Consider the following 24,439-nt stretch of genomic DNA (forward strand, 5'->3'; position numbering starts at 1 on the left):
AAACAGCATTCCAAGTAAAATTAAGGACCAGTGGTCGAGTTTCAAAAAAGAATATAGACTGAAGCACAATAGTGCAAACTTCAGCCTTTTAGTCTTTTACAAAATTTTACGACCCTTTCCAAAACAATGAAAGGGTCTATAAATACTATGCTAATCTAACTACTAAATATCTAAAAACTGAAAACTAAGAAATCGGCATCAACAAATATCATTTTGCATTTGGGTGATTCGGCAGTCGGCGGCGATGCTTCAGTCAGCTGTCTCTTTGCCTTTACTCTTTCGCTGACATATCGCCAGCATTGGCTCTACTTCTGGTGGAGTATTGAGGCGAGAAGTCAGCTGTGCATCATATGTGGCATCTTGGAAATCGGCGATCAGGTATCGGAGAGCGTCGGTTAGGCAGTTAAGAGCCGACCTTTGAGAATGCGGTTTAATCAGGAAAAGCCAGTATGCATCGGAGGTCAAGGTATTCACTCCAGCAATTAACCGCCCTTGTTCTTCCAGCTTAGGATAATTCTTGTGCTCCAGCATATTCGCGGTTGTTATGTTTCCAGGTGTGCATTGTGAAATCATGTTAGCCAGATACAATGTATCATTGACTATATTGATCATGTTTTTGGAAATTGTTTTGCACCTGGATGCTGCCCTCTCTGCCTTCATTACCTGTGTTTCCCATTCCATGAAAAGTATGTTCTTGTATGTTACACTGATTCGGGCTAAATTAGCAGCTTGCCCTTCTGGAGTATCTTGCCATTCAATATATTCTATTATTTCATCTTCGGCCTGATCCAAGTTAGTCCTGGCTTTCTCGATTTGCTCACATACTGCTGTAGATATATCACAAAGTGACTCAGCTTCAACTAGCTGTTGGCACAAAAGTCTGATCTGAGATATCAAAGCACCGTTTATCAGAGTTGCCTCTGCTCTGAAATCTTCAATACTCTTGGCACCTTTGATACCTTCAAGCTATGCTGAGAGCTGAACTATTTGATCCTCTTTAGATTTCATTAACAGCTCATTTGATGCCTCCAACTGTGATAATGCCTCTGCCAATTCATGTGCTTTAATGTCACTTTGGTCTATCCTTAGTTTTTCAATTTGCTGGGTTAACAAATGATTCTCTTGTTGTTGAGCCAGCAATTGTTCTTCTGCCTGTGTCGCCTTATTCTTTGCCTCTATCACTTCTGCTTGCAATGCATATACCTCATGCTCTCTAGTCTTCAAAAGAAGACTCACTTCGGATGCTTTGTCAATGGTTGCTGCTGAATAAGCTCCCGCAAATTGCGACAGCTTTGTTAAATCTTCAGAGGGACTTAATTCTCCCTTCCAGACGACATTGCCCGTGACTGTTTGCTCATTTGAAACAGAAGGTTGATCAAGCCTTCGCCTCTTCCTTGAGCGTCTTACAACGGCTTTATGCTTAGGGCTGTAGAAAATGTCTAGAGGAGGAATTTCCTCTACCTGAAGATCAACTTGATCAGATGTATTCTGAGTAACTTCTTCAACGTTCTGTACTATGGATGGGCCGCTGGTTCCTTCAAGAACCGAAGAAACAGTAGTATCGGGAGTCTTTAAGGCATCTGAGTCTTTGGAGGCTTCTTTACCACTTATAATGGAATCAAATTGATTCCATTCCTTAATCAATTCAGTATCAACAGAGATTTGCTTACTCTGTTCTTTTTCTTTTTCAATTCTCTGCTGTTCTTCGAATGCCTCCCGCTGTTGCTCCTCTTGTACTCTCCGTTGCTGTTCTTCCAATTCCTTTTTCTGCCTATCTTCCAGTTCTTTCCTTATTTTTTCTTCTTCCTCTCTTTTCCTCTGTTCTTCTTTTTCTCTCTGTCTCTGTTCTTCTATCTCCCTTTGCCTTCTTTGCTCTTCTTGCTCCCTTTGCCTTCTTTGCTCTTGTTCAATTTGTGCTTTTTGCTGCCTTTCTATTTGTTCTCTTCTATGCCTTTCTGCCTGCAGCTTTCTTTGACTTTCCTCCTGTTCTCTAATTGTAACGGGAGGTGAATTTATTTCTGGCTGATCAGGCTCGCTTGAGGATGAAGTTGGGGTTGTAGATAATAACTTTAGAGGCAAAGTTTGCAACCTTTGCTTTCTAAGTTTATTAAATTCAGTTAATTCCATATCTTCATATCTCATCGCAGCAAGTTGTTGGACTTGGCTTATTGAATCAGCACCCATGAACAGGTCGTCAAACTGGTCTTCTTGGTGAACAACCTTTGTCAGCTTAGCCTGTTCCAAGGCAATGAAAGAAGTCTTTTTCGGGTCATAGAGTCTGTTGGGAATAGAAACTAGAGATAGCATTTGGAGTTTTGCTGCTTCCTTTTCTGCATGCTTATAATTTAGCAGCGTATAAACTCCAATTCTTAAAGGAAACGATGGCCATCCTCTCTTCTTCTCCTCTTTGAGAGTTTGGGTGACACCTTCAGACATGATCTGATAAGAGATTTCTCGGGCTAGCAATTTGTCTGGCATGTATAAGGGGAGAACATGTGGCCTGGCCTTGCTTCCAAAAACTCTGATATAAGAAAAACATTCTTCGCCGAACCAATGGGCTACGGCTGGTAGGTCAAAAGAGGCTTCATAGGAAATCCTAGGGATAGGTCTGTCAAAAATAGAATAGTGAACGGGAACCATAAAACCATTGCAAATTTGGTACAAATGGTCTTTGTGAGAGGGTTTCCACAATTTACGATGATACAAATGAATAGGTGTTGGGTCATGGGTTTTCCATCTCCAACCAAGGACAGGAAACTCAGAATTAAAACAAAGGGCATCCATAATGTATGCAGAGTAATAAAAAGGTGGGATTTTTCTCTCAGTGACTCTGGTTTTGGCCCTGAACTCACGAATAGCTAAGACCAACTTATCAGACAGGATAGTGGCCCAATCCATAATTATACTATTAACGGCCGCTTCCATTAAGGGAACCATATCAACATGGATATTTGCAGAATCATGAAATCCCCACAATCTACACATCATAATTCCAGCATAGCAGTAAGGTGAAGCCAAAGAGGCATTGGAGTACTTACCCGACATATCCTGCTTGTGTTTTGCTGGATTTTGCCTCCAATCTCGGAGAGGTTCGACTAGTGATTCATTCTCTCTGGCGAATTTCTCCACAAATGCTCTGTTATAGACTTGCTCGGGATTGGGCAAATGATACATTCGTCTCAAGTCGTCAGGCTTGAAGGAGCCGAAAATCCTTCCATCCTTAGAAATGAAGGTTCTATTAGTGAGAGGAATTTCTTCAATTGCCCAACGTACCACATCAGTATAAGGCAAGACTTGTTCCCTGGCTGCTATTCTGTGCAGAAAAGAGTCAGCCAAATCTTTAAGAGTTGCCTCAGACTTTCTTAATTCATCCACACTTGCCTCCGTTACTATCGCTTCTGGTTGTTCTCCTTCTAGCAAATTGTATGTCCCTTGCCATGTAGTACCAGTAAGACCAGTGCATGTAGTATCTGAGATTAAGCCTTTCCTTGAAGGTGTAGCAGCTTGGCCTGAGGCAGGTGTCGCAGTAGAACCTGCCACCTTCTTGAACTTCTTTCCCATCATATTCAGACTTCTCTTGGTAGTCGAATTCTACACAAGTGCAAGAGAAATCGTAACAAAGAAATAACAATGACAATCCATAACGGGATAAATATATGATTTGAAGCGTGGCGAGATTATTCCTAAAAGAGGCTGCGGATCTAATGATTTGAGAAGGCATCGTAGATGCAATGATGGTGATTTTACGGCCTACAGCTTCATAAATGACCATTACTTAAGTTATTAAACCGAATGACCCCTTAAAGCGTGTAATAGATTTTTTCAAAGGTCTAATCGTAATTGCTCGTTAATTCGAAGGGGCAAAGCTTTAAATACGCATGCATTACCTTATCCCTTTACTTAACGGCATTTTGAAATCTGTGTTTTTGTCAAATCGAGTTTAAATATAACTTTAATGCTTTGAAATAATCGCCTTTTGGAACTGAGGTCATCATTAAGCGTCATCATATCGCATCGGAAGTGTGTGTGTGGCGTTATCACTTGGGAAAGTTCTTTAGCGAACGCCGATTGCGATATCGCATTCGGCGCGCGAACATAACCCCTGAATGTGTATCAATTGCTTTTAGCGAATGCCGATAGCGATATCGCATCGGGGAAAGGATATAAACGTCTTATGAAAATGCGTAGGATTGTACCGATTGCCGATATGCGATATCGCATCGGGCCGGAGTGTTAAAACATTTTTCACAAGACATAGTGCCGTGCCGATAGCCGATTGCCGATATCGCGTCGCATCGGGGAAAAGGTATGTGCCCTTTTGTGTGTGCATTGGCTATTGCCGATGGCCGATAGCGATATCGCATCGGGAAAAACCAAGATAACAACCGAACTTGCGATTACTTTTTTGGACTTAACCAAAAATTGCTTATCATTTTTTCAACAAGGGTTTTTTGCATAAATTCATTTGATTATCATACCTTATTTGAACAAGTTTATTAATGCCAATTAAAAATTTTAAAAGGGACCCATTTCATATGTAAATTGTTTGTGATAAAAATGTTATGAAATGGGGGGTTGTTGTAGGGCACAACAATTGGCGATTCGCTGGCAGAACCAGTTATCTCTGAACTAACAATTATACTTACACTTTCTCAAATAGAATCTTTATAAAAGAAAGGAAATTTCTAATATAACTAGATATCTATTGATTCTAAATAAAACAGGTTTCTTCATTTAACTTCCTCTTTTTATAAATGCATTTCGAGTATTAAAATAAGTCCTTATTGGTTTGTAAAAGTAAAAATAGAAAACTTTTCCATATCAGCTTTTAAAATAAACTCCTCTGTCACAGGTAGAGCCTCTGCTGCCAGCAAACATTCATAGTCTCGGCAGGGTTACCTTTTAACCATGTTGTTGTCCATTGTTCCATTCACCTTAGAGTGTGACTAAACAGAATGAATTCAAAAGATATTCTCGTATTTTTTGAATTTCAATTTCTTTTTTCTTAATATAAAAGCCATTGTCCTGGTTTGGTGGCCAGATAGATGACAATGCCATTCACGGGTAGTAATTAAACTGAACAAGCTGGCTCGTGATGAGACCCCTTGTCTTGAAATTTCAAGCCATTACCCTGTTTGGTATGCAGTTTTGGTAATGTCAGTTAAATTATTTTCCTATGAACATGGTAAGCAGGCTTGTGATAAGACCTCTTATCTTTAATCTTTTATATTTTAGAATTACACTCTGAGTAATCAAAAACTGTTGGTGAATGGGATGAACAATTATCTTATTAAGAATAAATGGATGACAGGTTTAAGAGTTGAAGATGCTGAAGATGAATTAGCTCCTATTTTCGTATAGATAACCTTTGGGGACTGATTTCAACCACTCAAGATGATTCATAGAACTTCGTTCAGAGTGAAATTTACAAAGGTGAGTCTGTAATGCTCAGAATAAAAAGATATCTAATTTCCTAGAAATGATCTCTCTCGGTTCAGGATGCTATTTTTAAAAAGTAAATATTAATATTACTATGGCGAGACAGCTTTTGTTTACAGCGAAAGGTCAATGGGAATGTCCCACATACTTATTCCTACAAATCCTACAAACTATGAAAAACTAATAAGCTACAAAGAGAAGGGGTTACCTCCTCAGTTAAAGAATTTCTTCAGAATTAGACCATTGACAGGGAGAGAATCTCTCACCCCTGATAGATTTTGAAGTATGAATGTGGAATGGCCTACTTTTTCACAGATCTGAAATGGTCCTAGCCACAGTTTTTGGAATTTGGAATGTTTACCTTTGTCTTCATGGGCTTTGTCCCATTTCAGGACTAGATCTCCGACTTCAAATTGTCTAGGGCTGGATGAGGCTAGATCGAAAGCTGCTTTAATGACTTGCTGATGTCTTGCATGTGTAACCTTGGCTTTATCCCTTTCTTCTTCAAGTTTGAGTATTTGATCATGTCTAAACTGTATAGAAGAAGAAGGAGTTTCGTCTATAAATTGCACTAGGGCTAAAGATGGGAGAAGAAGATTGGTTGGTACGACTGCTTCTTTTCCATAAACAAGATTAAACGGAGAGGTCCCTATGGAAGCTTTCTGTGTAATCCTATCGGCCCATAATGCAAATACCAAGGATTTATGCCAGTTCTTATGATTCTCTTCAATTGTTCGCTTAATGATTTTGATTAGATTTTTATTAGTTGATTCTGCTAGGCCGTTACCCTGGGGGTAATAGTTGGCAGAATACTTTAATTTGAATCCTCTTTTGATAGCGAAATCAATCATTGCATTGCCTGAGAAGTAAGAAGCATTATCAAAGACAAGAGCGTTTGGGACACCAAACCTGGTTACGATGAACTGATCTATAAATTCGATGATTGCTTCCGAGTTTGTTGTCTTTAATGGAACTGCTTCTACCCACTTTGTAAAGTAATCAGTTGCTGTAAGGATATACTTGTGTTGCTTGGAAGATGAAGGATTTATTTCTCCAATGATGTCCAATCCCCATTGTTCAAAAGGTTGTTGAATGTTGATTGGTTGTAAAGGGAAAGCTGGCTTTTGTTGTCTTCCACTGGCAGTTTGGCACTTAATGCATTTCCTTACATATTCATGAGCATCCTTAAACAAAGTAGGCCAGTAATATCCGGCATGAATTACTTTATGAGCTGTTGTATCAGCTCCAAAATGTCCTCCTGCCGATCCATCGTGTAGCTCTTGCAAAACCTTTTGAGCTTCAGGTTTCTCAAGGCATCTTAGTAATACAGAATCATAGTTTCTCCTGAAGAGCACATCATTAATAAGAGAAAAACTCTTAGCTTTCAATCTAATGGCTCTTTTATTCTTGTAGGACAAATTGGTAGGTGCATAACCATTCTTTAAATAAAAGATTAGATATGAATATTGAGATTCGGAATCCGGTATACTTAGCTGATTGACTTCTTGGTTTTGCTCTGTATCACCTGATTCAGGAATGTTTGATGCTCCTGCTAAGATCCTGCAAAAACCTTGACCTTTAACAAATTTTGCTGGCTTTATTTCTAGATCATATTCTTGGAGGGCTGCAACCCAATTTGCCCTCTTTTCTCCCAATTCCTTTTGAATTAATAGTTGCCTAACTGCGGAGAAAGGAACTATTACTTTAGTATGGGTTTTAAGAAGAAAGGGTCGATAATGCTTGACTGCTTTAAAGACAGCAAAAGCTTGTTTCTCAATTTCGGAATAATTCAATTCGGCGCCTTGAAAGTTAGAACTGAAGAACGAAATGGGCGCTTCCAAATTGTCATCATTCAACTGAGTTAGTACTGCTGCGTAAGATAAGTCGGATGCAATAGTATATAATGTAAAATGATTAGAAAGATTTGGAGTATTCAGGGCTGGGACATTGATTATGGATTGCTTAATATCATGAAAAGCTTGCTTTTCTTCTAGTCCCCATCTGAAGGTTGAATTCTTTTTAATCATCTTTTGCAGTGGTAGTACAATCTGTGAAAAATCTGGAACAAATCGCTTAACGAAATTAATTTGTCCTAAAAACGACTGCATCGATTTTTTATTGTGTGGAAAAGGAATTTCAGAAATTTCTTTAATTCGCTCAGGATCTACATAAATGCCATCCTTAGATACAATAAACCCTAAGAGCTTGCCTTGGTTGAGAGCGAAGAAAGACTTTTTCGGGTTAAGAGAGATACCATATGTTTTGCATCGTTGAAAAATCTGATTTAAATCATGCAAGTGATTATATCTCTTTTTAGAATATACAGTAATGTCATCGAGGTAGACAACTACTGTTCGGTTAATTAACCCTCTAAAGGCTGTATCCATAGCTCTTTGAAATGTCGCTCCTGCATTTATGAGTCCGAAAGGCATCTTTTGGTATGCGTAAGTTCCCCATTTTGTTCTGAATGTAGTTTTTAATTGGTCATCAGGGTGGACCAGCACTTGATTGTATCCTGAGAAACCATCAAGAAAAGACATCAATTCAGATCCTGCTACCGATTGAAGGATTTGCTCCATGGTAGGCAGAGGGAAGTTATCTTTTAAGCTTGCCTTATTTAAATTTCTGAAATCAATACAGATTCTGATGTCGCCGTTTTTCTTCCTGACGGGTACCATATTGGAGACCCAGTTTGAGTGTCGGACAGGGAAGATAATCTTAGCTTTTAAAAGCTTATTAAGTTCCGACTTTATCTGGCTCTCCAAATTTGGATGGATTTTTCTTAATTTCTGCTGGATTGGTTTTTGATCAGGAAGCATAGGAATAGTGTGTTGTATGATAGATGTATCATATGTTTTAAGGTCATCATACTTCCAAGCAAAAACTTGTTTGTTTTTTCTTAAAAGTTTGATAAATGCTTCCTTTTCTATTGTAGAAAGTCCTAATCCTAAATTTATATTTTGAGGAGTTTGAGCCGTTCCTAAATTAATCAATTCAAACCTAAGAGTAGAGCTCTGGAGTTTAGCATTAATTACAGGTTTAAACCTATCTTTGATGTCATAAAGGTCTTCAAGCTTTACCACAGGTTTAGGAATAACGTTATCTTGAGATGTTTGCTTCATTTGAGAATCATGCTCATCCTCTTCAATGACTTGATTGTCATAGGACTTTTCAGAGGTCAAAAATTGCAAAATATCCTCGTCATGGTTGAAAACCCTCCAGTTAGTGATGTTATCAGGAACTGAAGGTCTAAAAATTAACTCTACAGAAAATCTATCAAGACTATAGTCTTCGGAAGGGAGGAGCTTGGAAGCTACGTTGGCTAGTAAATCAGCTGCTGAATTTTGCGATCTTGGGATTGAAAAAATATTGAATGCTGAGAAATGCGAAGTGAGATCTTGCACTAGCGTTTGATAATGCTTAAGGTGGCTTGAGAGGCAATGAATTGTATTCCTTACCTGTTTAACAATGATCTCACTATCGCCGAATACTTTTAAATATTGGACTTTAAGGTCAATTGCCTTATATAATCCCTGCAGTAGTGCTTCGTATTCGGCTGTATTGTTGGTGCATTCAAATTCTAATCTACAAGAAAGCATTGTCTTTTCGCCTTTTGGACTAACCAAAATGCAACCTGCTCCTGAGCCCTCGCTGGACTTAGAGCCATCAAAATACAAAGACCAAAATAAAGGAGAATCAGAAATATTTACATCCTTTTGATCTACATTAAAGCATTTGGATAAATTTGATTGTGAAAAATTTTCTACTTGAGATGTACAATGATTAACTTGAAAAGGGGAAGATTGGGCAACAAAATTGCCAAAGAATGACTGTGAAGAATAATTTCCCAAAATGTTATTGTTGAAAGCCACCGACTGGTTTTCTTGTTCGAAATCGGTTACTGTATGAGTCATATGCTTCTCACGGTCGATCCTTATTTGATTTGGCTTACCCTTGTAGGGGAGCCATATATGTGACCAATCCGTGGAAATGTATCCATGCAGTTTCTCAGACCAGTCTCTGCTCAAAATTAAACCGTAGAATTCAGGTATGTCGGCTATCAAAATGTCTATTCTCTGTACTATTCTGGGATCAGCAGACAACCTGATAGTCACGGAATTAATCTCTCCTATGACCTGTACTTTGGTTCTGTCTAACTGTACAATGTGGATGGCTGACTTCTGGGGTTCTATGTTCAGCTTAGAACAAACTGAAGCTGGCATAATATTGGATGAAGCCCCTGAATCAATTAAACAGTTATGCAGATTTCGATTATAGATTTCATAGGTGAGCAAAAAAGGTGGGGTATGAGAATTGGATCTATCTCCAATCAGAACCGAATCGGTAGCCTCGACCATATCTGGAGGGGGTTGTCCTGAATCATTAGCAGCTTTTGAACTGGGAAGAGGGGACGAGGGAATAGCGTTAAATTCCCTTAGGAGCAAGTTTTGCTGATGTTTTAATTTACCTAGTTCAAACATGGTTATGTTTGCCTTGGTCTTTTTCATGTCATCGACAATATTATACTCCATATGGTCAGATACCACTAGTGTTTTGGATGTTGAAGGAGAATTAGAAATTGGAGGCTGGTTTTGAGGGGCTGCTACCGGAGATTTCTTCGGAAGAACTTTTTCTTTTGGTGTGGCAGCACCTGCACTCCTCTTTTTTGTAGTTGTTTGAGTAGGTTCAGAAGCGATTTTACTTCTTGTAGTAACAGGAAAAGCTTCTTCTTGATTCTCAGTGTCAGAATTTGGGAGTATGAAATCCCACATACCATGGCACTCAACTACTTCTTCTTCATCATCTGTCTGTGAGGATGATTCCTCTTCTTCATCTTCCTGTTCAGAATCTGCATTAGATATAACATTGGGTGGCTTTGTTTCTGTTTTCTTAAAAGTTCTAAATGGTCTTTTGGTTGAAGTTTCAGCCACCTGTTTTTTAATTTCGACCATTTCATTAGACAATGTTTTAAGGACCTTTTGTAAACCCTCCATGTCATATGGGTCTTTTGGGGTTTTCTTCTTGGAATCTTCTTTAAATGAAACTTTTTTAGATTTTCTATCCTCCAAAACTGCTTTCTTTTCTAGGGCATTTATCCGTTTTTTGACGGCAAGTGCTTCTTTCATATTCTCGGCTAAGGTAGGTTTGCCAGCCCTGTCAACAAAAATAGCTATGTTGGAAGGGAGAGCAGTAATGTACCATTCGCTTCTGATTTGTTCACTTGGCTTAGAAGCAGTGGGGATTTTATTTAAGAGTTTATTGAATCGGGCATTAAACTCTTTTACTGGTTCTCTATGTTCTATTCTCAAATTGGAGAGGTCGTTTATTAGAGTCGCCAGAGACCTGTCATCTCCATATTTGATAAGAAATTGCTCTTGGCACATAGCCCAGCTGGTAATAGAACCAGAAGGTAATGAGAAGTACCAGGATCCCGCCGATCCTTGCAGAGTATAAGGGAAAATCCTTACAACAACGTCTTATTCTGTCACTCCCTTTAGATTAACAGCTAACATGAAGTTGTTAATATGTTCTTCAGCTTGTGTTCCGTTATCTGGATTAAATTTAGGCAACCATTTTTCTGGAGCATCAGGTAGATCATGTAATGGTCCGGGCATATTGACTGCACCTGGCTGAGTCCATGGATCTGCCATTATGTTGGTGATATTAGTTGTTACTACTATTGGTATTCCAGATGACTGAAGAGAAGAAGTTGTTAGAGAGAGAGTAGCTTGAGATGCTGTAGTACTTATTCCTTGATGGACAACAATGTGTAATGGGGGAGTGGATGGTTGACTTCGCAGAGGAGGAGTTGAGATGGAAGATATGGAAGAAAGATCTTCACTATCAGATACTTCAGTGATCCTCTTAGCCCTTTTCTTTTTGGGTAAAGGGAACTCAGTAGGTTCAATACCAAGTTTTTCGCTCTGAAGTCTGGTAAGTGGATGAGATAAGTTTAACTGCGAGGTCACACTGCTTTGTGATACTTCAGATTTCTGAGGTGAAATTGAGAAGCTCTGAAGTTTATGGATAAGAGACTGAACTTCAGGGGATTCAAGACTTAAATGTTCTGAAATATTATGGGTGTGAGCAGTGGTGGTTGATTCTTCCTTTCTTTGATCATGTGCTGGAAAACCAGCATGTGATTGAGAAGGAGAAGATGGTTTGGAGGGGGAATTACTCTTAGAATGGTTTGTGGACTTGGACCTACTTGCCATTCACAGTTGATGGCCCTCCTTCTAGCGCCAAAAATTTTGATGCCCCGAAATTCGTTGCAACAACATCGGGGAAACCACCCGGTCCGGAACTTAGTGCAGCTCCTTTTCCGTTTGGAATAGTGGCTCCGACTGGGGATAACGGGACCAGTTTCCCAAAGATTATAAGTAAACGGGATGGATGGATGATTTAAGATATGAAATGATAATAAACAAATAACTAAACTATAAAAGAAATACAAAAACTATAAGCTAATCCCGGGACTTATCAATTCAGACAGTACAGCGTTTGATAAACTATGCTTAATGACAGGCATATAGATGACACTAACAACAAGCATAGATGTTTAATCATTTGAGATTGCTCTGCGTAAGTAGTTACGCAGAGCTATAATAGCGAATTACTGCACTCAGTCATTTATATCATTGATACATACATGAGTGAAAGATAACAAATCACAAAACATTCAATAGTGATATGAAATCAAGACTTGTTGTTGTATTACATACATGTATTCAATAATAGCAAAGTAATAACACAGCAATTCATATAACTGAAAAAAGAACAGATACAGATAATAGTACCATGCAAGCTGTTTGATCAATCCAATATATTAATCGCTATGTCGCAGTCCTTCCTTCCAACCAGAAAGCATTCCAAGCAAACGACAATAGTGCACAATTTACTTAAACAGCATTCCAAGTAAAATTAAGGACCAGTGGTCGAGTTTCAAAAAAGAATATAGACTGAAGCACAATAGTGCAAACTTCAGCCTTTTAGTCTTTTACAAAATTTTACGACCCTTTCCAAAACAATGAAAGGGTCTATAAATACTATGCTAATCTAACTACTAAATATCTAAAAACTGAAAACTAAGAAATCGGCATCAACAAATATCATTTTGCATTTGGGTGATTCGGCAGTCGGCGGCGATGCTTCAGTCAGCTGTCTCTTTGCCTTTACTCTTTCGCTGACATATCGCCAGCATTGGCTCTACTTCTGGTGGAGTATTGAGGCGAGAAGTCAGCTGTGCATCATATGTGGCATCTTGGAAATCGGCGATCAGGTATCGGAGAGCGTCGGTTAGGCAGTTAAGAGCCGACCTTTGAGAATGCGGTTTAATCAGGAAAAGCCAGTATGCATCGGAGGTCAAGGTATTCACTCCAGCAATTAACCGCCCTTGTTCTTCCAGCTTAGGATAATTCTTGTGCTCCAGCATATTCGCGGTTGTTATGTTTCCAGGTGTGCATTGTGAAATCATGTTAGCCAGATACAATGTATCATTGACTATATTGATCATGTTTTTGGAAATTGTTTTGCACCTGGATGCTGCCCTCTCTGCCTTCATTACCTGTGTTTCCCATTCCATGAAAAGTATGTTCTTGTATGTTACACTGATTCGGGCTAAATTAGCAGCTTGCCCTTCTGGAGTATCTTGCCATTCAATATATTCTATTATTTCATCTTCGGCCTGATCCAAGTTAGTCCTGGCTTTCTCGATTTGCTCACATACTACTGTAGATATATCACAAAGTGACTCAGCTTCAACTAGCTGTTGGCACAAAAGTCTGATCTGAGATGTCAAAGTGCCGTTTATCAGAGTTGCCTCTGCTCTGAAATCTTCAATACTCTTGGCACCTTTGATACCTTCAAGCTGTGCTGAGAGCTGAACTATTTGATCCTCTTTAGATTTCATTAACAGCTCATTTGATGCCTCCAACTGTGATAATGCCTCTGCCAATTCATGTGCTTTAATGTCACTTTGGTCTATCCTTAGTTTTTCAATTTGCTGGGTTAACAAATGATTCTCTTGTTGTTGAGCCAGCAATTGTTCTTCTGCCTGTGTCGCCTTATTCTTTGCCTCTATCACTTCTGCTTGCAATGCATATACCTCATGCTCTCTAGTCTTCAAAAGAAGACTCACTTCGGATGCTTTGTCAATGGTTGCTGCTGAATAAGCTCCCGCAAATTGCGACAGCTTTGTTAAATCTTCAGAGGGACTTAATTCTCCCTTCCAGACGACATTGCCCGTGACTGTTTGCTCATTTGAAACAGAAGGTTGATCAAGCCTTCGCCTCTTCCTTGAGCGTCTTACAACGGCTTTATGCTTAGGGCTGTAGAAAATGTCTAGAGGAGGAATTTCCTCTACCTGAAGATCAACTTGATCAGATGGATTCTGAGTAACTTCTTCAACGTTCTGTACTGTGGATGGGCCGCTGGTTCCTTCAAGAACCGGAGAAACAGTAGTATCGGGAGTCTTTAAGGCATCTGAGTCTTTGGAGGCTTCTTTACCACTTATAATGGAATCAAATTGATTCCATTCCTTAATCAATTCAGTATCAACAGAGATTTGCTTACTCTGTTCTTTTTCTTTTTCAATTCTCTGCTGTTCTTCGAATGCCTCCCGCTGTTGCTCCTCTTGTACTCTCCGTTGCTGTTCTTCCAATTCCTTTTTCTGCCTATCTTCCAGTTCTTTCCTTATTTTTTCTTCTTCCTCTCTTTTCCTCTGTTCTTCTTTTTCTCTCTGTCTCTGTTCTTCTATCTCCCTTTGCCTTCTTTGCTCTTCTTGCTCCCTTTGCCTTCTTTGCTCTTGTTCAATTTGTGCTTTTTGCTGCCTTTCTATTTGTTCTCTTCTATGCCTTTCTGCCTGCAGCTTTCTTTGACTTTCCTCCTGTTCTCTAATTGTAACGGGAGGTGAATTTATTTCTGGCTGATCAGGCTCGCTTGAGGATGAAGTTGGGGTTGTAGATAATAACTTTAGAGGCAAAGTTTGCAACCTTTGCTTTCTAAGTTTATTAAATTCAGTTAATTCCATATCTTCATATCTCATCGCAGCAAGTTGTTGGACTTGGCTTATTGAATCAGCACCCATGAACAGGTCGTCAAACTGGTCTTCTTGGTGAACAACCTTTGTCAGCTTAGCCTGTTCCAAGGCAATGAAAGCAGTCTTTTTCGGGTCATAGAGTCTGTTGGGAATAGAAACTAGAGATAGCATTTGGAGTTTTGCTGCTTCCTTTTCTGCATGCTTATAATTTAGCAGCGTATAAACTCCAATTCTTAAAGGAAACGATGGCCATCCTCTCTTCTTCTCCTCTTTGAGAGTTTGGGTGACACCTTCAGACATGATCTGATAAGAGATTTCTCGGGCTAGCAATTTGTCTGGCATGTATAAGGGGAGAACATGTGGCCTGGCCTTGCTTCCAAAAACTCTGATATAAGAAAAACATTCTTCGCCGAACCAATGGGCTACGGCTGGTAGGTCAAAAGAGGCTTCATAGGAAATCCTAGGGATAGGTCTGTCAAAAATAGAATAGTGAACGGGAACCATAAAACCATTGCAAATTTGGTACAAATGGTCTTTGTGAGAGGGTTTCCACAATTTACGATGATACAAATGAATAGGTGTTGGGTCATGGGTTGTCCATCTCCAACCAAGGACAGGAAACTCAGAATTAAAACAAAGGGCATCCATAATGTATGCAGAGTAATAAAAAGGTGGGATTTTTCTCTCAGTGACTCTGGTTTTGGCCCTCAACTCACGAATAGCTAAGACCAACTTATCAGACAGGCTAGTGGCCCAATCCATAATTATACTATTAACGGCCGCTTCCATTAAGGGAACCATATCAACATGGATATTTGCAGAATCATGAAATCCCCACAATCTACACATCATAATTCCAGCATAGCAGTAAGGTGAAGCCAAAGAGGCATTGGAGTACTTACCCGACATATCCTGCTTGTGTTTTGCTGGATTTTGCCTCCAATCTCGGAGAGGTTCGGCTGGTGATTCATTCTCTCTGGCGAATTTCTCCACAAATGCTCTGTTATAGACTTGCTCGGGATTGGGCAAATGATACATTCGTCTCAAGTCGTCAGGCTTGAAGGAGCCGAAAATCCTTCCATCCTTAGAAATGAAGGTTCTATTAGTGAGAGGAATTTCTTCAATTGCCCAACGTACCACATCAGTATAAGGCAAGACTTGTTCCCTGGCTGCTATTTTGTGCAGAAAAGAGTCAGCCAAATCTTTAAGAGTTGCCTCAGACTTTCTTAATTCATCCACACTTGCCTCCGTTACTGTCGCTTCTGGTTGTTCTCCTTCTAGCAAATTGTATGTCCCTTGCCATGTAGTACCAGTAAGACCAGTGCATGTAGTATCTGAGATTAAGCCTTTCCTTGAAGGTGTAGCAGCTTGGCCTGAGGCAGGTGTCGCAGTAGAACCTGCCACCTTCTTGAACTTCTTTCCCATCATATTCAGACTTCTCTCGGTAGTCGAATTCTACACAAGTGCAAGAGAAATCGTAACAAAGAAATAACAATGACAATCCATAACGGGATAAATATATGATTTGAAGCGTGGCGAGATTATTCCTAAAAGAGGCTGCGGATCTAATGATTTGAGAAGGCATCGTAGATGCAATGATGGTGATTTTACGGCCTACAGCTTCATAAATGACCATTACTTAAGTTATTAAACCGAATGACCCCTTAAAGCGTGTAATAGATTTTTTCAAAGGTCTAATCGTAATTGCTTGTTAATTCGAAGGGGCAAAGCTTTAAATACGCATGCATTACCTTATCCCTTTACTTAACGGCATTTTGAAATCTGTGTTTTTGTCAAATCGAGTTTAAATATAACTTTAATGCTTTGAAATAATCGCCTTTTGGAACTGAGGTCATCATTAAGCGTCATCATATCGCATCGGAAGTGTGTGTGTGGCGTTATCACTTGGGAAAGTTCTTTAGCGAACGCCGATTGCGATATCGCATTCGGCGCGCGAACATAACCCCTGAATGTGTATCAATTGCTTTTAGCGAATGCCGATAGCGATATCGCATCGGGGAAAGGATATAAACGTCTTATGAAAATGCGTAGGATTGTACCGATTGCCGATATGCGATATCGCATCGGGCCGGAGTGTTAAAACATTTTTCACAAGACATAGTGCCGTGCCGATAGCCGATTGCCGATATCGCGTCGCATCGGGGAAAAGGTATGTGCCCTTTTGTGTGTGCATTGGCTATTGCCGATGGCCAATAGCGATATCGCATCGGGAAAAACCAAGATGGCAACCGAACTTGCGATTACTTTTTTGGACTTAACCAAAAATTGCTTATCATTTTTTCAACAAGGGTTTTTTGCATAAATTCATTTGATTATCATACCTTATTTGAACAAGTTTATTAATGCCAATTAAAAATTTTAAAAGGGACCCATTTCATATGTAAATTGTTTGTGATAAAAATGTTATGAAATGGGGGGTTGTTGTAGGGCACAACAGACACCTAGAAGTGTTCTAACCCTTCCACCTTGCAACTTCAACTTTACTTTTCCACGATCAATGATTCTAGCCTTCCTAGCATCCCCTAAGAAGACATCGTCACCATCATATTTCTCATACTCACAGAACCACTCTTGATGGGGAGTGAAGTGAAAGGATACACTTGAGTCAATCAACCATGCCTCATGATCTACATGTGTACTTGAAGAAGCTAGGTATACATCCCCACCTTCATTGAGGTGGTTTTCGCCTCTACAGAAGGAGCATCATCAGATCCCTTTCCTCTGTTAGGAGCTTTAGATTTATAGTCCCTTTTGTAGTGCCCTTCCTTTCCACATTTCTAGCACACCACCTTTACAAGTTTTCCTAGATATTTATATCTCCCTCTAGATTTAGATCTCCCACTCAATGACTTATTTTTGTTTCTATTTTGATATTGTCCTCATACAGATAAGACATCACCATTTGGGCTCTCCATAGTTTTCCGTCTCATCTCCTGCATCAGCAAGGATGAGACTATTTCGTCAAATTGCAAGGCAGTTGCATTGCTACCTATTTTAATAACCAGACTATCCCATGAATCTGGTAGAGGACACAACAAACCGATGCACTTATCTTCATGTGAAATTTTGATATCAATAGATAATAACTGACTTACCACAGTATTAAATGCATTCAGAAGCTCTGTCACCAAGTCTCCATCTTTCATCCTCAGGTTATACAGCTTTTTCCATAGAAACAATTTATTCACCAGAGACTTAGATTGGTACAAAGTCCCTAATTTGACCCACAAAGTCTTAGTTGTATCTTCCCCTGATGCATTCAACAACACTGAATCTGAAACACACAATCATATTGTTCTCTTTGCCTTCCAATCCAAGTTCTTCCATTCTTCATCGGACACTCCCATTGGTTTAGTACCTGTATCTACCGCGATCCATTTATCTTTATCTACCAATATATCCTCCATCTCGAGTTTCCATAACTCAAATCTTGGACCATTAGAATCGATCTCACAAATCTCCCACTAAATAGGGTCTACCACAGGCACGAGCAAAACCACTCAGTAATAAAGGCATCCCCTTGAAGCAAAAAACAGCTCTGATACCAAATGTAAGTTTTAATCGCATACAAAAATTACCTGCATACGAAGTCTAAAACACATAAAATAAACAATGTGAAAGCATAACACATAAAACACATATACATAGAGATTTTCCCCTGGATCCTAAAATCGGGACTACTAGATTGATTTTTCATTATGTTCCTTTCAATGTTACAATACATATATATATATACATGCCAAAGCATCCAATACCATGGACTGAAAACCATCATGCCCAAAACCATGTGCGAAAACGATGCACAAAACCATAGGTAGTTTCAACCCACCTAATATAGGGTCTGAAAAGAATTTCTTGGGGCACTACCCTTGACTCCATAGAGGGGGGCTACCCAACCCCCTCAAACCCCTTGGACAGGGGGGGTTTCCGCCCCCATTGTGACCCCCCCTGTTGCGCAATTAGCACAACGAAGGGGAGGCTCCACCCCTCCTCTAACCCCTTAGTTAACTAAGTGGGCTAGTCATGGAAATAATATAACACAACCCAACAACAATATCATGAGCAATTGGAGTGATGAATGATTTGGTAAACCATTCGGTTAGTAACTGATCGGAAATCTCAAATTTGATTAGGCGACACCTACGTCTCCATTAATGGATGTGATCAGAGATTTCAGTCGTAGTATTTTGATTGAACAATATAAGAAAATAGGTGCCAGTTTGATAGCGAACTGGAAATTGGAAATGCGTGAGGAAAGCCATCGCTAAAGAGTTGAATTCATAATAAGTACTTTGAGCAAGCTCGATGTACCACTTGGCTACAGCACCTGTGAGAGTTCATTGGAAAAGACGGAGACGAATAGAATCATCAATGTAAGAATTCGAAGAGCACCAGAGGGATATGTCATCACATGGGCTTGAGGATCTTATTTTTCATTCCCTTCGAACTTTGGACAAACACTCGAGATCTCAAATGGGACTGGAGGCTAGTAGGACGAATGAAGAATTGGATCATTCATGAGTCAAGACACATCTGGCAACTCTAGTGTAGCCAAGAATGACAATTGGGTATTGAAAGGCATTGGAGGTCAATAAGCAGGTCCAAATGGAGGACCCCATTCGTGATGGTAAGGATTATGTCCCCATAGTGGAGGGTTCTATCCATAGGGCATTTTATTTTGTTCCCACTATAGGTTACCTTGCTTGTAGGGAGGTTTTTTACCTTGAAATCATTGAAATTGTCCAGTCGTTGGTTGTTGATAAGCAACATAAGGGTTAAAACATTGTTGAGCTTGTTGACTCTGTACATATGGGTTTTTCACTTGTTGTCCATGGGAATATGGGTTTTCAACCTGTTGGCCCTGGACATAAGGATTTTGGACCTACTGTCCTTGAACAAGAATATTTTCAACCTATTTCCCTTGGACATGAGGATTTAGGGCATACTATTGTAGGACTTGACCCTGATCTTGTCCTTGCAACGGTTGACCCTATTGATATGTATATAAGGCTTGCTTTTTCCTGTGTCGCCTTGCTGTTGCGAGGGCTAACCTTGCAGCTACGAAATCTATCCCTATGGCTGCAGAGGTTGGCCTTGCGAAAACATAGGTTGGGAGGTTTACTGAGCATAGTGCATTTGCAACGGAATGGTTTTTTGCAACTATTACGAGGGTTGCACCTACTACATCATTGGACCCTACTGCTACATGGATGGCCCTTGCTGCAACGAAGGTTTCCCTTGTTGCTACAGAGCTTGTCCTTTCTGCTGCAAGGGTTCTTGGACAGTTCCTAGATTGAAACCTTGAAAATTTCCAAATTATATCTGACCATAGCCACTGGGAATGGTGGTTGGACCAAGCTAAATGTAGTGCCCAGGTTGAAGGACGTAAGTTGGATTTACCATTCCTTCGGAACCATATGGAACATAAGGAGTTCGGTACTAAATCTGAGCCTCATAAGGCTACTGATACTGGAATTTTCTTAACCCAGACGAACCAACGGGATTTTGGACCTATTGGTACTGGACATTGCTCAATCCAGCAGGACCAGCATGCTTTTGAATAACACTAGAAGAAGGTTGGTTCAGCCCAACCGTGTGAGCATGCGACATACTCACATTAGTTGTGCCCCACACCATAGACACATTCAGATTCTGTCCCCTAGGTGGTGGCACAACTTGCGCACTTACTGGAGGGACCAAAGGACTAACAGAGGCAGGAATCAAGACTATCGGTTGCACCAGATGGGTGACTTGAACTAATGAGACAAGAGGGTTCGAAATGGTGGGCTACACCGAGACTGAAGTAACTACAGGAATCAGTGTTTGTTGGGGGGTCGAATTTAGAATGAACGGATCCATGGTAGGCATCATGCCAGATGCCCAAACATGATTATGATAAAGTGAGGAGGCACTAGGTGTACCTGAGACCAACTTTGCTAAAGCCACATAATTAGGAGGTAAGATTGGATAACCACTCATGGGAATGCTTCCTATAAAGGGGAAACCTTCTGAGGAAACTGATCTTCTTCCTCTTCGACAGTGTGTGGAGTGGAAACCTCCGAGTGACCTGGAGAGGAGACTAGAAATTCACCTTTTGGTTCCATGGGTGGAAACAATTGATGATTAACAACCAAATATGTTTGAGGGAATAATTCCAAAGGAATACCTATTGATTGTATGGACTGTATGGACGCTGTGGTGATATCACAATAGGGTCAAACAAAGGATTCGGAGGATAAACAACTAGTCCAAGCTCACCCTTAGGGGTTAGCTAACTCTCGGGAGTTTGGAGAGGATTATCTAGAGATTCCGGGCCAATATCATAAAGTAACTCAGTATCTCAGGGAGGTGGACGACTAGATGACAAAGGTTGAATTCTCAAAACAATTCCAAGTTAAACACCTTGGTCCTCAAGTGACTGTGATAATTCAAGAAATGGCTCCTCAAACAATCTTTCAGACGAAGGATAGGAAGAGGAACTAGGTGAACCGAACAGTTTAGCCATGATGGCTTCACCTCAAATAACAGGAACAAAGAGATGAATTCCAAGGCATTAAATGTACTCTAAAAGGAATACTCATGATTTGGCCTAGAAAAGACTAACAAGGATGTTATGAGATCGTGGACATAAATATTTCTAGACGGATAAACAAACTGGTGCTCTTCCATGTTTTAAGAGTCAAGAAATAAGCAGAGGTGACTCTATCACTTTCGATTTGAAGCGAGCTCGAAATGATAAGTTCTCGGATGATATTTTAAGATTAAAGAGTCAAAAATATCAAATTACTACTCATGATGATCTAGGTAAAAAGGATTACCGGGTAACGTGAACTTCAGAATACCTCCCGATGAACTGAGAAGTATGGGCATGCGATCTCCCTGAATGTTGTGTTTGGTGTATCACGTTTACAAGGCAACAGACTCGGCTTCCTATGGATAAAGGATTATAGCCTAGTGGGGTCTCCCTTTATATACTCAATGGTACGGGGAGTACAAATCCGTACTAGTGTTGTCTAGTGTTGAAGTGGACAACAACTGCTAGGTTTAAAGACACCGGAACACGTGTCTAGCCTAGACCTTCTAGATTTGATCATTAGGTTTCAAATGTGCCTTAGGTTAATTGAGTTCATTTTAAAGTTTATCTTGAATTATCTCTCAGTTTTCGAGCCTTAGCAATGTGACTCGAAAAAATCTTGTATGCAATGAAATGAGACAAGACTCTTTCAATTTGATGATTTTTTTACACTAGAGAAGGTAGAAAACACAATCAAATGAAAACAACCAAGCAACTGAAAACAAAATGATTTTTTCACTACTTTACTTTTTGAAAAAAATAATAATGAAAAAACACTTCTCAATTCCTATTTTCCTAACAAGTGCACATCAAGCAGTCCTTTCAAAGGTAAAGAGAATTCTTTTTCCTTTCAAATGCAAATGTAACTCTAGTTTTTGATGATGCTAATTAATGTAACATATTGATGCAACAAACTAGAATTGTGTACTTTTCATGAAATGACAAAATGATTTTTTAGTAAAACACTTCAATGAAAATTTTTTCGGGATAATAAATCCTGAAAAGATGAAAAGACACAAAAAAAAACTTCTTCCAAATCGATGACACAATGACTCTACCGAAAACAAGACAAGCAACATGATCTATGCCAGAAAAGAGACGTTTCAACAATGAAACGAAACTCTTCAAACTCGAATGATGGAGATCAAATCAGTAAGAGGACTACAAACGAAATGCGAGTAAATTTACCAACAACTTGACTCACTAAGTTCACAATCAATGAAATGAAGGACAAGCTAGATGTCCTAGAGCCACTAACCAACCAAAGACTCAAGAAATCAAGTGAAAGAAGGAAAACCAACAAGCACACAAACCAATCCAAATCAAGCTTTCTAGTCAAGGAGAAATAACCTAAAATAAGCTAAGAGGCAGAAATCAAGAGATAAAGACACACTGGTTGAGATCTAGGGTAAATCCTAATCTCCACCTATAGGCATTTCCGTGACTGCCTAACCGACAACAAACGCCAAAGGGGGGTCATTGCGACTATTTTGGTGAAACTCGATTCGATCGATGCAGTTGTTTTAGAAAAAATTGCATTGGACGAGGATTCAAAGGAAAAGATAAAAATTTCTTCAGGTAAAAACCAGACTTGCTACTGTAAATTTCAGACTCAGAGTAGTAAACCAGGTAAAGAAGAGAACACTATAAGGAAATGGTGATAATAGAAAATTTCATACAAAAAAATGAAATTACAATCAATCGAACAGAAAGAAGATCCGTAGCAAAGTCACCAATTTGTGATGCAGGTAAATTCTAAGTGCGGACACAAACAATTCCTTAGCCTGAGAGAGCAAGTCTAGTCATAAACAAACAATCTATGGAAGATTTCCTTAGTCTAGAATCAATTAAGAGGGCCTACCTCTTAGAACGCTATTCCTCTTGGTGATGATTCTTCTTCCTCACTCCAGCGATCTTTCATTTCATTCCTTCACACACGTGAAACAAGCAAACAACAACAAACAACAAACATAATGGCATACAATATTGTGTTCATCCTACTTAACAGGTCAAGAAACATTAAGCCATAAATATGTGAGATGAAATTTCCTGTAGGAAATCAATCGATAGTTGCATCTATATTAGTTCAAGAATAAATTACAACCGATGTCTTGACATTGTTGTTCTCCTCCGACATATCCGGGTTCCCACATTTCTGCTAGCACCCCATGGATAGCCTCAACAATGGTAGTCTCAAGGCTCTTCCCTCTAGTCTTCATACCAAACCAAACTCACAATTCTCCCTTAAACACAAAAAATAAAGCTACAAACTATGGGTAGCTGGCTAACTACTCCAAAATCAAAACCTCAGCTGGAACTTAATTAGGACTAAAAACTAACACTAGCACTAGCTTGTGATTCAGAAAAAGAGAGGCTTATATAGTTGGGATGGAGGGGAGATGGCTTCTATTCTCATGGGAGAAGGCCTTATCTCTTGGATTAGTTCCATCCTAATTGGGGAAAGGAGCCCAAACTGACCTCCTCAACTCCATCTGACCTAATCATTTACCAGACTTTAGTTACGAAGCTTCTAGAGCTAGAAGCTTTGGCTCATATTTAAAAAAAATTCCAAAAGAGGATCGAAATGATTGAGAAAGGGCTCAGTTGATCTGATTAGTGCTATGGATATTTGTAAATCCTACATATCGGTGCGAGGAGGAGACGGGTCATTAGCACCAGTCTTGTAAACTGAGATAAACAGAAGATTTTTTGGAAATGATGCAAAAGGGAATTGTTCTGCTCATGAAGAGGGACACAATGGGAGTTTCTTCATGATAGGAAAGCATGTCGGGAATGATGTAGAGGTCCTCTAGGATCATGGATGGGGAGTACAAGGATAGTGACAAAATGCTGTGCAACACTGCCAAACTCTAACACGAACAACAGATGAGTGTCAATCAAGAGCGACATGCTACCTCAAATGAATACAACTGATGAAATACTTCCAATTTTCCTTTATGGCGGGTACCCCAATTATTTTTACACAAGCTTAACGGGGATAACATATGCTTGTAATATAAGTCCATCCTTCGGATGAATCCGACCTAGTAAGATTAATGATCCCTAGGAAGGAGAATCTCATGTTCATCCTGGTGACGAATCCGATGTGTTTAATGTTTTAATGAGCCTAAAAAAGGTGTAACTCAGTATCCTTTTCATGTTTAGAGGGTTTGAAAAATACACGGAAAATAAATCTCTGAATGGTCCCTTTCCATATATTTGTGTTTGTCGAGCCCGAAAGGGTAGAAAACAATATTTGAGAGAACCTCTTGACCATTTCAGTCAAGGAGTACCGTTTTCATAAATAGTTTATCCCAGCCCGAAAAAGGGGTAAACATATACTTGGTAAATGACATTTTGCAACCTTT

This window comes from Pinus tabuliformis, chromosome 7, assembly GCF_031772625.1.
Source record: "Pinus tabuliformis cultivar Carrire ecotype Pingquan chromosome 7, CPIR1, whole genome shotgun sequence".
In the NCBI taxonomy this organism is placed as follows: Eukaryota; Viridiplantae; Streptophyta; class Pinopsida; order Pinales; family Pinaceae; genus Pinus; species Pinus tabuliformis.